The 14,013-nt window shown below is 37.6% G+C and overlaps 1 pseudogene; it reads right to left on the bottom strand.

Annotated features, from left to right (window-relative positions):
* Positions 1 to 1,344: 1,344 nt before the first annotated feature.
* LOC134017005 (uncharacterized) lies at positions 1,345 to 11,417 on the bottom strand (annotated as a pseudogene).
* Positions 11,418 to 14,013: the final 2,596 nt, after the last annotated feature.

The raw sequence follows: 14,013 nt of genomic DNA, 5'->3' as shown, positions 1-14,013 counted from the left end.
TTCTATTAAAATGCACCTAGGGATCATGTTAGCTGATAGGCTAGGATATTTACCATCGATAAATGTGCCAAATGTCTGTGTGACTTTGCGCTCCTAACTCAGTCATTGACGGTGCACAATAGTACAATTATAGGGACAACATGACATGGATTTCATGAGAAATAGGTTTCGTGGATGTATGGTGTAGGCCTAAGGCAAATGGAATAGATATGGGAAATGGACCGGCCGGGATTTGATATTTTCGGAGCTGCAAGAACACGGTCAACATTGATATTGCCTGTATAATTATACAGTATGATCAGATATTGAGAGACGTGTCCCATAATCATACAGTAGGCTATGATCAAATATTTTAGACTTGTCCCCCTGTTCCCCATATAATTATGCCTATATGGTTGTGAGAAATCAGAATAATATTATTATTTGACTTAGCAACAGTTTAATATCCTAAGGTAGGCCTAAGTCTGCAGTTGAATCACTCATTTCAATGCTTTGTACTCATGGTGAATTACCTTATTTGCTTAGTTTACTGAGTATTGAACATAGTAGTGAATAAACCAATGTTCAAATGTGTATGGAAATGTTTGGCCTCAAACATTTTAGGAAAATGAGACAGCCATGCCATTGATCATGAAGTAAAGGATACTCTTCAGATGTCCAAGGGACAATTCCATTCAGCAAGAATGGATGTGTGTGTGTTTGTGTGGGGGCGACTGAATAGATGGACTCACCTCCTTCTTTGTTTGAAAGGCAAGGATGGTTCTTCGTCTCGTTCCCTTTCTATTGTTTCTTTGTATGGGAAGGCAGAGTGGGTGCTTCATCCCTCGTTCTGTTCTATTGTGTGTTTCGTATGGCCATTTGCAAAGGTGTGACGAGTACACTGCATGGTGTAAATTGACAGACTTTGAGGAGACAGGGAGATTTTTTCAACAATTGTCATCATGGTTGAAACTGTATAGGTATGTACATATGTTTTCTCAGTAAAACAATTTAGTAAGAACAGAATTGTTTTCCCCCAGAGAGAATAATTGTGTAATTGTAATGAGGTAAACCTTATTATTTACCTTATTATTGCTGTTGCTTTAGTGTAGCCAGACGCGGATTCTTGAATGATGGAAGCTGTGGTACTTGAAAAGGTTTGAAGGCCTGAGGTGATTGCTGAAACATTAACATTTTATTAATGTTTTTTTTTACAATGTGGGCTTTATTAAAGTAAAAACTAATGAAATGTGCAATAAATCTTACCTGATGTGGTACTGGGGGTGGGAAAGTATTCAGATGTTGGTGTGGTTGAATGTACCAACATTTTAAAGCACAAGGATTAGTGTGCTGACGGGAAAGGTATTACACATCCCCTGTCGTGTGGGGGACTGGACCTGGTCGACAGTGGACGTTGATCTGTGACAGTCTGCCAAAGATGGATCTAGTCGCCAAGTGGACACCAGTGTGTGTGTATGTGTGTGTGTGTGTGTGTGGTGTGTGTGTGTGTGCGTGTAGTTGCCAGAAGGTTCTATGGGGAGATAAAATTGCAGAATCACATTTAATGGGTTAAAGTTGCCTAAAACTCATTCCTTACATTGTAGGAAATGCATGTTTTCATGTGTTTTGTATTTCACAGTCCATTCACTATACAAGCTATGACTTTTGTTTTTAAATGCATTGTTTAGCAGATAATTCATAGGTTACTTTATGTGAATAAGTATCGCATTATGGTGACTGTAATATGTTGACAACAATTCAACTGATATTTGAAATTGTACATCTTTTGTGTATACATGATCAATTAAAGTGTTAGCATCAGTGGTTGAAAAGTGAACTAATTGAATGTAATGATGTTGTTCGAATAGTCTTTGTATTGTTTTAGAAGTATGAAGATTATCATTAAAATCCCCCATAATAATTTTTCCTCCAGGAAAAGTTTTTATTTCGTCAATGAGATGTAATAAATTGTCTTTGAATAAGTCAACATGGTATGTTTGGGGTCTGTAAAGAACTGCAGCGATTAATTGAAACTGTGGAACGTGGAAGACTAATGATTCTAGATTAGTATTACATGGTGTTTTGACTTCAATGTTTTGGTCAGTCTGACAATGTATTCCAACACCACCGTTTGCCTGATGTTTTAAAGTATCGGTGATAATGTTCATTGGACTGTAACAATTGTAACGGCTGTTGTTATAGAAGGTGAAATTAGGTAAAAGTAAATGTTCGGTTGGATAGTTTGGTTGAAGCCACGTTTCAGCCACACAAATGCACTGACACATCAATAAAGTGTTGTTTGCTTGCATGTTGTTAAAATGTGCATTGAGACTTTGAATGTTATGAAAAGCTATTGTGAATAATGGAGGGGTTGAAGGTGAGTTTTTTGAGATGAAGGGAGCCATTGTTGCAAGAACTTCTTTGATGTTGCTGTTACAATAAATCTTTGACTCGTTTAAGTCTTCAATTACTAAGCCTGACAGCGAAGACACACGACTTAAAGCTACATAAGCTTGTCCTGGTGCAAATATCTTTTTCAAGTTTACGACTGCACTTTTCACTGTAAGACCTTGAACTTTGTGAACGGTACGACCCCAGGCTAATTGTATTGGGTACTGACGGCGTATTCCACCATTGTTCGAGACTCTGTCCTCTACAGGTTTAATTATTGTGAGGTTTCGATGAGTATTATTTGCTGTAGTTATTTTAGCTCTTTGCAGTTGTCCAATTTTACTGTCATCAAATTCAACATGTATTTCAGAGGGAAAGTATTTGTCCGTATCAAACATGATTTGGATAACTGTCCCAAAAGCACCATTAACGAGTCCATCTAAAACGTCAATGTTTTTAGTCAGCATGATGCTCAAATATAATCATATACCCAAACTCACACTTGGCTTAAGACAACTATTAAAAACTTTGGTGTGGTGGCCATTCTTTCTTTCCATACGTCCTGTTTTTGGATTACGCTCAAAGTCTTGTGCTTCAATAGTTATAGCATTTGGGCAAATTGAATTGAGCATTTGACAGTTGTAATTGCAAACTTGTTTATTTGTAGCAAAAATGTGGAGTGCATTCGAGACTTCTCCTGTTTCACATTGCTTCAATATTTCAACGTCGGTAGGCAACATAGGAGTTGATTTTTGATGGACACGTATGCGATTTAGCAACTCAGCAAAAGTTTAATCTTTTTGTCTCACAACTTGTGTCAAATGTGCAATTTCAAAGTGATCGTTCCAAATGTTCAGTCCTGGCATATCACTGTACAGAGGTTTCCCTTTCACAGGCGGTAACTGGTAAAAATCTCCCACAGCAACCATGCTAACTTTTCCAAACAAAGAATGATCTCCGGATTGTTTTATTTGTCTTAGTCTTCCGTGAATGTATGCAAAGAGTCTGTTGTCTACCATTGATATTTCATCAATGATCAGTAATTGTAAATTGGATAGTTTAGCTCGTAAAGAGTTTATCTTTTCCTCACCCAACGGCTGGTAAGGTAATCGCACATCTGTGCCAATACAAAAAGTGTTGTGTATGGTAGCAGCACCAATGTTATACGCGGCAACGCCAGTAGGAGCTGTTATTAGCACTGTAGTGTCATCAGGGTTTGTACATAGTTGCGCTAAAATTCGAGACAACTCATAATGTATGGCTTTAATCAAATGGCTTTTTCCTGTGCCCGCTCCACCAGTGACAAAAAGGTGTATTTGTTGTGGTTTTCGTCCCCATACTGTTTCTAAACTCCACTGACGTAGTTTGTAAAATATGCGCGCTTGCTCATCATTTAAAGATCTCATTATGTTCCATGCTGCTTCTTTAGTCATGAATGTTTTTCTAACTTCTATGTTACCAGTCATAGGCAAAGTTTCTGTCAGGTCTGGAATATTTTCTGAAATGGGTTGTAAATCAGTTTTATTGTGCATAACCTCCTGGGATTGTAAACATTGAAGGCGTTCCATTTCAGACTGGGGGCAAATCTGTGCCCATGCATCATCCAAATCAACCTGCTGTTCCATAATGAGTTGAGCATCATCTAGTTTGTCAGAATTTTGTTCATACAAGGACCTATTATTCTCAACAATTTCTTTAACTTTGTCTATGTCATCACTGAAGTCACGTACAATTCCAACATTGTAAAAATCTTCGTATGTTACAAAAGGATGTGGTTTCAACTGACAGTCTTCATAGTGGGGCAAAAACAATTGTAACTGGCTTTGATGATATTTTTCTGTATCTTTTGTGGGTGACAGTCTTGCATATCTAATAACAGCTGGTTCCGTGCGTGTTCTTTTTCTGATGTGGCCAGAATTGTCCTGAAGTTGAACGACACATTCGCTTGGATTAGCTGGGACTTCACTTTGACTCAAGACTCGATATTCCGAGCAAAACGTGGCAAGGCACATGTTTTGAAACAGTGGTGATTGTGGTCTATGTTTATACCTGTCTATCACACTTGTCATCCATATAGTGTTATGTTCATTGTTGTCATTTTGTTTTCTGTCTCGCAATACACTGAGAGGTAAACTCATGCGCATAGGGTGTTCTCCTGTTGGTATGAAAGTTACTTTGCGTGAGCATTCCTTTAAATGCATTCCAGTTAGTCGATATACTGCTTCTTGTGCAGACACTTCTCTATTATGAAGGTAAACACTGCCGAGTGATTTGAATGCAGCTTTGGCATCCAGATTGCCTTTATGTCCTTCTTTTTGTGCACAATCGAGTAACAATCCCATTTCTCTCTCTGCTTTGGATATATAAGAAATAATGTACACTACACAAGAATATGCATCCACAATGTACTGAATATCCATATTGGCATTCCAAGCTCTTAACAGGTCTTTGTTGAATTGGTTAATCCAAATGTCACCGGGCTTTCTTTTTAAAACAACGCTGGTTTTATTGGTTAGTTGTGAATTTGCTATTTCAAAAAGCAATTGTGAAATGCCGATGCTTTCAAACAGTTCCTCTGTCGATTCAAATGTTTGGTCACTATTTAGTAAAGTTGTTCTGACCATTTTCAACATCTTTTCAGCCACGTCTGGTGTCATCAGTTTTCTCAATTCGTCTTCCTCATTCATTGGTTGATGTGATTGTTCTGTATTGCATTGATTTTGTGCATAAGTGACATTCAAGTTTTCTTCAGTGTTATTGTGTTCTTGCATGGGCATTGCAGAGTCACGTAAGTCACTTTGAACTACTTGTGGTTGACTTTTTGCAGGTTGGAAAATACGATCAATAAATGTTCGACAAGATGGGGGTCGTGGAAAGTTAAACCGACATTCAGTTTTTTTTTTCCTACAGGTTTTTGAGTGCTTAGTGCTATGTTTTTGCACAGTGTTTACAATCTCACACAGTTCATCATCATCTGATGATGGCAGTTCACAAGATACATATTTGTCAATAAAGTCTACAACTTTCTCATCAGGGTCTTTGTCAATTTGAGGGGCTGATTCCACCCAGAATAAGCAATGACAGTGAGGGGAGCCTCTGTTTTGAAATTCTACACGGTAAAAGTAGTCTGATATTTTTCCAATAGGAGCAGCTGGAGACATAATCACATCTTTTAAGAAACTGTGCCATCTGTGGTCAAACATTCTTGCAGCTGTAACTGGGTTTTGTTTCAACAATGCACATTTCTCTGACCAAGTCAGTTCATCAATAGGCACATTTTTATTTTGTTCATGACTGAGTGTTGTTATCATTTCAGGCCAGCGCATGTCAGCTGAGGAAAATGAACAAAACCATGTGGGGATTCCTAGTTGTCGTATCATAGCAAACAGATCTTTTTGTGCAGATTGCCAAAAGGGGGGTGTTCCACGTATAGGTCTTAAGAACTTGTAGCCTTCGTCGTTTTTTAACACTCGTTTTAAAGATTCTGCATCAGTTAACAAATTGGGTTGCTCTTTGTGAGTCAATTCAGTGCCTGAACCTTTGCGCATGGCAATTGAAACATTTGAAAGAACTTGTTGTACTTCTGATATGTACTGGGCATAGAATATGAAGTCTGTGTTTTTAGCAAATCTGCCATCAGCATTCAGTAAACGTGTATTTAAATATTTTGCCAGGGTTATTCTTTCTTTGCGAGGGTCATGAAAAGTAGGAGCTCCCGTGGGGTATAACATAGGAAAACATTTTCCTTCATTTGTAGCATCTTCTAACAGTTTAATGGGATGATTCTTCTCAGCAGGGGCAACTGATAACACAGAGTCAAAATGTTGATCCAAAACTTCTTGTGCAATATCTACTGGTTGTAAACATGTGTCTAGAAACATTCCATGTGTTTGTTCAGTGTATGTCAACTCTTCTTCAGGATCATCACTTTCGGAATCATTTTCCGTTTTGTTCTTTTTTCTTTCGTTAGAAACGCTTGTTGTATGTATTGACACAGCGTTATCACATATTTCATTGTTCTTATTTAAAAGTCCAACAGTTGCATCAACTTGAGATGGTGTGTTGGTATTATCGCATATTTCCATATGTTCATGATCACTGACTTGCACATCGTTAATTTTGTCCAGAGGGTTAACCCATTCATTATTAATGCTAATGTCATGATACCATTTGTTATTTAACTTTAAGTACTCCAACGCATTATAGACATGGTTTGTATGGACATGTTTATATTCATAATGCCCCTTGTATGTTAATTTGCGTTTTAGTTTAATTCGTAACATTAAATCATTTCCATCATTTCGTGGGAGCATGTTTGTTACTTGATCGACATTAGATGGAACACATACGACAGGTCCATGGCAACCATTTTGTCCGCCCTTTGGTAATGCCAACAGTTTCATAAAAGGAATATGTTTCGCTATTAAGTGTTGCTCAAGTGAATTTAAGCACTGTAGCTGAGAAGGAATGGCTTCCAAATGCAAATTGTTGGCTACACTTTCTTGAGGCATTCTACCAGCACCAATTTTACGGTGACATGTGTGACATATCCACAACTTAGACGATTGAATATGTGCAGTGCAGTTATTATCACAGTCTTCATTACAAGTCTGTAAATATGTATCTGTAATGCACTGTTTTGCCAAAGCAGCAACTGTTGGACTGGTTGTGTAGCGATCATGTTTACATTCAATGACTTGCTTTCGAAAAAGCTGGCGATGACAAGCTGAGCAAACAAATCGAGGGCCTTCTTGGACATTTTTTCTAAAGGATTCTATGACAAAATCCATGGAATATGTCAGATTTTTCTTATTGATATATGTTTGCATGCTTTGTGTTTTTACACTGCTTTGAAAGTATGCATCACAATTGTATTTGTTCTTGCTAAATTCTTTAACTTTAGTTTGAAAGTCTTCATCTTTTGTGTACTTTGCCTGACTGTATTCTTGCAGTTTAAAACGGAACTCTTCATTAGTTCTGTACTTATCTCGGCTGGATTGCAATTGTGTTTTTCTGTATTTCTCATTTGTCGCATACAATTTCTTTGCCAACATAATGCGATTTTGTCGGAATTGAATGTCATTCTGATATTTTTGCTTCTTAATGGCTGCTTTATCTTGTGATAGTTGTATTTGACCAATGGCTGTTGTTGATGGCCTTTTCCTCAAATGTACATTACACATTGGTACAGGGTTTTTTGCTTGACACAATGATGCACATGTACCTTCAGAATGTGTATCTGTTACACAAGTTACCAATTCATAATGGTTTCCATTTACATGGTTCAAATATATGGCATCGTCATTCGTTCTTGAAAGACTTTTGTACATGTTCCAGCGGTGTGAATTAAATGTGTAGATGTCAGTATGAAACAAATCTGCTGCCGTCATAATTTTTTAATTCTGTGCCCCACGTATTTGCATACATCATTCGTGAAGACTGTATGTATTGTTCTACAGAGGTGTATTCAGCTCTAAGAAACCTTTTAAATGTTTGCTCATTTTTCATTAAGTGTCTTACCACATGTTTGCGTATTTTCATGTGAGGGCTTTCATTGCCGCAAAGTGCCATTGCCAATGACCGGAATAAGCAGTTACCATCCTTTTTAATAGCTTTTGACTCACATGGATAACTTAATACAGTGTTTGGTTGAATTCTGGTCGACACATTATTATTTACATTTTGCAAATCTAACTGTGAACATAAAGCACTTTGATTAATACATGTTAAGGGATTAAACGTCCATGTCGGCAGAATCACGTCACCAATTACGACATCATTATTTTTACCCAGTTCATCAACTGTGTTGACAGCGTTGCCATATGTTTCATGCAAGTCGCATTTTTGAAATGTGTGTGTACAGATATTTTCTGTTTCTGTTGTTGCAGTAGCCCTACAGTCCACAACAACGTTCAATGTGCTACCAATACACTCACTATATTTGTCTACACTTAGATCAATACTTTTCATCGTTGAAAGTCTTTCATCACTAGTAACATTGATAGACCTATCGTTTTCACACAAGAAATTCTCATTTTGCAATGGCAATGCATGACTACACTCTGTTTGTGTTTCAAAAGTGCTCTCGGGAACATAAACAAATACCTCTGGCGTTATTTGTGCTTTCATGGCATTTGCATTGCGTTTCCGTGTACTAGACTTGTGTAGTGCTGTAGTGTTTATGTTGTTGCCGTCTTCTAATCTCATTGTAAAGCTCATTCCAGTTACCTCAAACGGTTTTCCAAAGGCATTCATTGAACTTGCAAGCCTATTAATGTGATGGCTGTACATATCCTCAAAAGTTTGAAAGAAACACACAACACTTTTTCCTGTTGGATGAAGAAGGCCATCATAGCTGCGTGCGTGGGAGTCAAATACTGCATAACCACTGGTGTGTTTAATAATGGCACAAGTACTTTTATTAATTGTCAAAAAACAGCTGTCATCTTCTAGTACTACTCTTTGCAGTGCTTCATAAAGGCTTATTGACATGTCTGCCAAATCTGGATCATAATCATGTACTCCTACTATGCCACTAAATGCTTGTCCAAGATTAATTGTAAAATCAACATTATGCAACACATGAGACTTTGGCAAATCACTTACCAAAAGATGAGTATGTTTTACCTGATTGCGGTTCTGCACTGACGTATAAAGCTTGTTTCCATTCACAAGAATATTATCAAGGTCACTACTTTGCCACGTGCACACATCTTTCAGTTCATTCATCAACATTGCTGTTAAACTGTTTGTCAGACATTGTACGCCTGCATTTTCTGCAAACATCACATGTCCTTGATGAAAAGATCCTTGTATATACCTGTTATGACAGCTTGGAGGCACGGTGTTGGACAGCTCACCACTGTTCATGTATTCAACAGAGTTTGTTGAATGACTTTTGATAGTTTTAATTTCATCAGGTATTACAATAGTGTACGTTTCAAAGTTTGCAAGATTTGTATCAAGTTTCATTTCAAAGTTTTCAGCGTTGCACAGTTTTGTACAAAAGTTTGCAAGGTTTGTATCAAGTTTTTTTCCTTGGTGACTGAGAGTTTCACCGTGAGAACAGTATGCCCCAATGGCTGCACACCTTATAGATTGCAGAGGCAGTGTGAACGATGCTCCACTGGTCCTTGAAAGAGACTGCGATACATTATCACAGCTCACAACAGGCACAGACTGTGAAAGAGAGTCACAGGGCCTAAAGATAGATGACCGAGAGGTCGGAAGAGGAGGAAAATCAGAGTAGGTGAAGCTTGGGGTGGGGGATGAAGATGGGATATCACAAGGGGTAGAGTGGGGATCAGTGGATAGAGAAAAATCAGACAAGGCGCTACATGTTGCAGCAGCAGCCAAGTGATGACGCCCTTTCCGCCAGTTCTTCTTCCTCGGCATCTGAAAAACAGGGAAAAGTTATCAAGTAAGGAAGAATAACTACACATCAGCAGTACCAGTCTTCATAAAGCTACATTGGTATATAGTTTTTCAAGTGTACATTACTGATATTAGCAGTGACATCACACATTTTTTTTTATTATTGCTCATCAAAAATATATGGTTATTTGATATGGGGCAGAGAATAAGTTTACAACTTTTCATACACATTGTAGTGCATAAATAAGTGACAGCAACTTCAAGACAATTTTATTTCATACAATACAAAACGGGAAAACATTTGTAATGCCATGGTCTGTATTTTGTCAATACAGGAACACAGTCCTCCAAGTTTATCATAAGAGGACAATTTTATTGATTAGCATGACATATGAAATTAGTAACATATTTATTAATACATGATTCAAACAGTAACTGTAGCCATCAACATTAAAATAGGTTCAGCATCAATCTGCATTTAACTAAGTAAGTAAGTTTATTTATAAAGCACACTAACACAGCAAAAGCTGACCGAGGTGCCGAACAGCACAAAAAAATTATAAAAAAGACACCATAAAATGCATTGTAAAAACAAAATACACAGTCAATAACAGTTAAATAAGTAAAATCACAACTCAAGAGGTAGTGGGAAACCCTAGTGCATATAGGTGTGTTTTAAGTTTTATTTTAAATACAATGAAGGAGCCTGCCTGATAGAAAGGGGAAGTTGATTCCATTTAAACATTTACAAAAAACAAGCATTAAGGAAATCAAGTGAAGCCTCTGCTCACTGTTAAATGATAAACTGTATTTTGTTGTTATACTTTAACGACCCTACAGTTCACTTCCGAACATACATCTTTAACCCTAACACTTAATGCAAACAGTAGTCAGTTACTGTTACAACCCTCTTTGCCTAACATGGAGGTAATGGCAATGTGTGGAAAATGCACATTCATCACAGGGGAATAACAATGGAATGATGCCAAAGCAAAAGCAAATACCAAAAAGTATCTTATCTAGTAAACACATAAACTTACCTAGACTAAACATACATGGGGTGGCACCATTCCTTACCTAGTGTGTTAACACAGGTTCGCTGTGTGATGGTGTATGCCCATGAAGGGCAGCTTACCTATTCCAAAGCCCCGTGTGCAGTGAACAAAAACAAACCAACCTAAAGCACAATATCAAAATAACTGCTCTATTAAAAGGGTTCACTATGAAGCAAACCATTCTAACAAAATAATAACAACATTTACAATGATTTCAACAAGAAGTCTCTCTGACTTGACAACTCTCTAAACAAGCAACTTTCCAAAGCAATCTCTGAAACAGCTGACCAGTGTGGTAATTTTATGTTGACAACTAAACTGCTGATTGGAAGTGCGCGGCTGATTGCCAATCACGAGATAGGGAGACTGATAGCCAACCGCCAACAAACGCTGACTAGACCATACCTGCATGCAGCGAATAGAAAGAAAGAGGGGAGAAAAGAAAAAACACACAACCACAACTATACAGACTGAATTAGGACATTTTAAACATGGGTCCGTAACAAAGACGTTGTTAAAAATGCTCATTCACATTCATTTTTCTCAATTAATCTTATCACTTAAACACACTGGTTTAGCATTTTTTCCCACAAGGAAGTCTAACCTCAACAGTGGATCCTTGGTCCCTGGATCTCTTGCTGGAACATGGCATCTAAAAAACACATAGAAAAACCATCAAAAACTATAAAATGTAACATACCACACTACTGCTTAACAATTTCATAGTCTTACATTATCATAACTTCATACTCAACAGTTCTAGTATACAGACCTTTAAGAAAATATTGAAATGGTTAGGATTCTCAAAACACCAATCTCTGTACTTAAAAAAAATATTTAGACATCCATTATTTACCTTTATTCAATTTACACTGTCTACATTCAAATTTGAGTCTGTAAAATGTAAACAGAGAAACGGACTCGACTATAAATACAAATTAAGACCAATTGAGAACAATTTATCTTGCAAATGGTTTTTACTTTAAATTCATGTTTCATCAAAAGAATCATCACAGTTTAAAACAAATAGCCAAACCTTACTGTTAAAATACTGCCAAGCCACTGACTCACATTAGAAAATTAAAACAAATAAACATAGCCTAGAAGATGTACCTGTAGGTCAATTACATAATCAAGAGCATGGAGTAGGAATGGATGGATGACAAAATACCCCGCCGAGCCCAATCCATTAAATATTTCCTACCCATAAGTTAATTTCCTGAAATGCAATAATTCACCAACATTTTGACAATTTCATGCTCCAAACTTTGTGGGAACAGTTTGGAGATGGCCCGTTCCTGTTCTAACATGACTGTGCAACAGTGCACAAAGCAAGGCCCATAAACACATGGATGAGCGAGATTGGTGTGGACGAACTTGAGTGGCCTGCACACAGTCCTGACCTCAACCCAATACAACACCTTTGGGATGAATTAGAGCAGGGACTGCGAGCCAAACCTTCTTGTTCCACATCAATGTTGGACCTCACAAATGCACTTCTGGAAGAATGGTAAAACATTTCCATAAACCTCTTAAACCTTGTGGAAAGCCTTCCTAGACGAGTTGAAACTATTATAGCTACAAAGGGTGGTCCGACATCATATCCTATGGTTTAAGAATGAGATGTCACTCACGTTCATGAGCGTGTAAAGGCAACCGAGCGAATACTTTGGCAATTTAGTGTATAAAATTGATACAAATATAAAATGTTATCAAGAGATGGGAAATCGTGCAGCATAGTACAACATGCCGATTACAAACGTATTGTAGCTCTATAGGCTTTCAATGGAACTCCTAAACGATCAAACCATGAACCCAAACAAAGCTAGCAAGCAAAACAACCATGGTACCATTGCTACTTGTTTAATGCTAGGTAGCTCTATCTGTGCAGCAAACTAGGCTACCTAGCTACAGTTTGGAAAAGAATAACTTACGATGTGAAGACCGTCAGAAAAACTTGGAACGAACAAACAAAATTACATCAACAATGACATGTAGCTAAAGATAGAATAACCCAACCGTAGGTATGTACAGTACATAAATTTGAAACGCCGTCCACAAAAGCAAAAACTAGCCTTAAGGGTTATAGCTTGCTCGGCATTTGTTTGACCTCCTTGTCTATTTGTTTGTGTATGGCCGCACTGCAACTACAATTCACTGAATCTGTCTTACTAATTAAACGTTGCCTTCTAATAAACGCCGCACCACAAATGATCATTGTGTAATACACGCTGCAGTGTTTAATCGAAAGACACATTTGGAACTCACCGTACTAATTTAAATTACATCAACAATGACATGTAAAAATAGAACAACCCAACCGCATAGTTACGCACAGTATACAAATTTCAAACGCGTCTCACAGAAGCAAGTATAATGTTAAAGATTTTACGACTTGCTAGCCTGTAATACTGTCTGTACAAAGAGATATCCTTAGCTCAGCTAGCCTAGATAGATTAGCTGCTATCCTGTTTACGACAGTATAAAAGTCTTCAAGTTATCATACGAATACAAACGCTAAAATACATGTTTTGTACTGCCATTGTAGGATCTTATTACTCACTGTCAAATGTAACAATGAAAATCTCTGAGGGCTGCAGGAGTTCTCCAACGATAAAATAAAATGGTCGTCTTCTTGTGCGTGTACCAAGCTCGCGCGTGTGTCAAGGGGCTCTGGCCCCTTGTGTGTGTGAGAATGTGGAGCACGCGCGCACAGGAGCAAAGGGAGAGAGGATTTGGGGAAACAGCCCTAGAAATTAGCCAAGCATGCATGTTTCAAATATTCACTAAAAATCGAGTTTTCATGTTACAGTCAACTTTTTCTCAGATTTGTGTACTCAACATTCTCAAGAGTCTTCATATGAACTAGTGATTGAATCAGAGTATCAGTTTTTGGCCGGCGGATGTGTAAAGCATTATTTTAGCATTAGCAATAAATTCAATTTGCTTTATATCAATCATTTTTAGAGGTATGAAGTTGCCTTTGCACATGGTAACATGTTGTAGTGTCTTCCACGTGACATACCAAGTTTGGTGTTGATATCTCAAAGATTTGCTGAGATTTGACCAAACGTCCTGTTTGGTTGCTTTGTTGCAGATTTTGATTGGCTCTACCGGACAAACGGTTTTGAAAATCAGAAATCCCTACGATAACTTTTGTGAGGCTCAGTCTGGATATCATCTATGGCAATTTTGAAGAAAATTCGACCAAAAA

The sequence above is a fragment of the Osmerus eperlanus genome, chromosome 3, assembly GCF_963692335.1.
Source record: "Osmerus eperlanus chromosome 3, fOsmEpe2.1, whole genome shotgun sequence".
NCBI lineage: Eukaryota > Metazoa > Chordata > Actinopteri > Osmeriformes > Osmeridae > Osmerus > Osmerus eperlanus.
The sequence above is the reverse complement of the archived record's forward strand: the minus strand, read 5'-3'. Positions and strand labels throughout refer to the sequence as shown.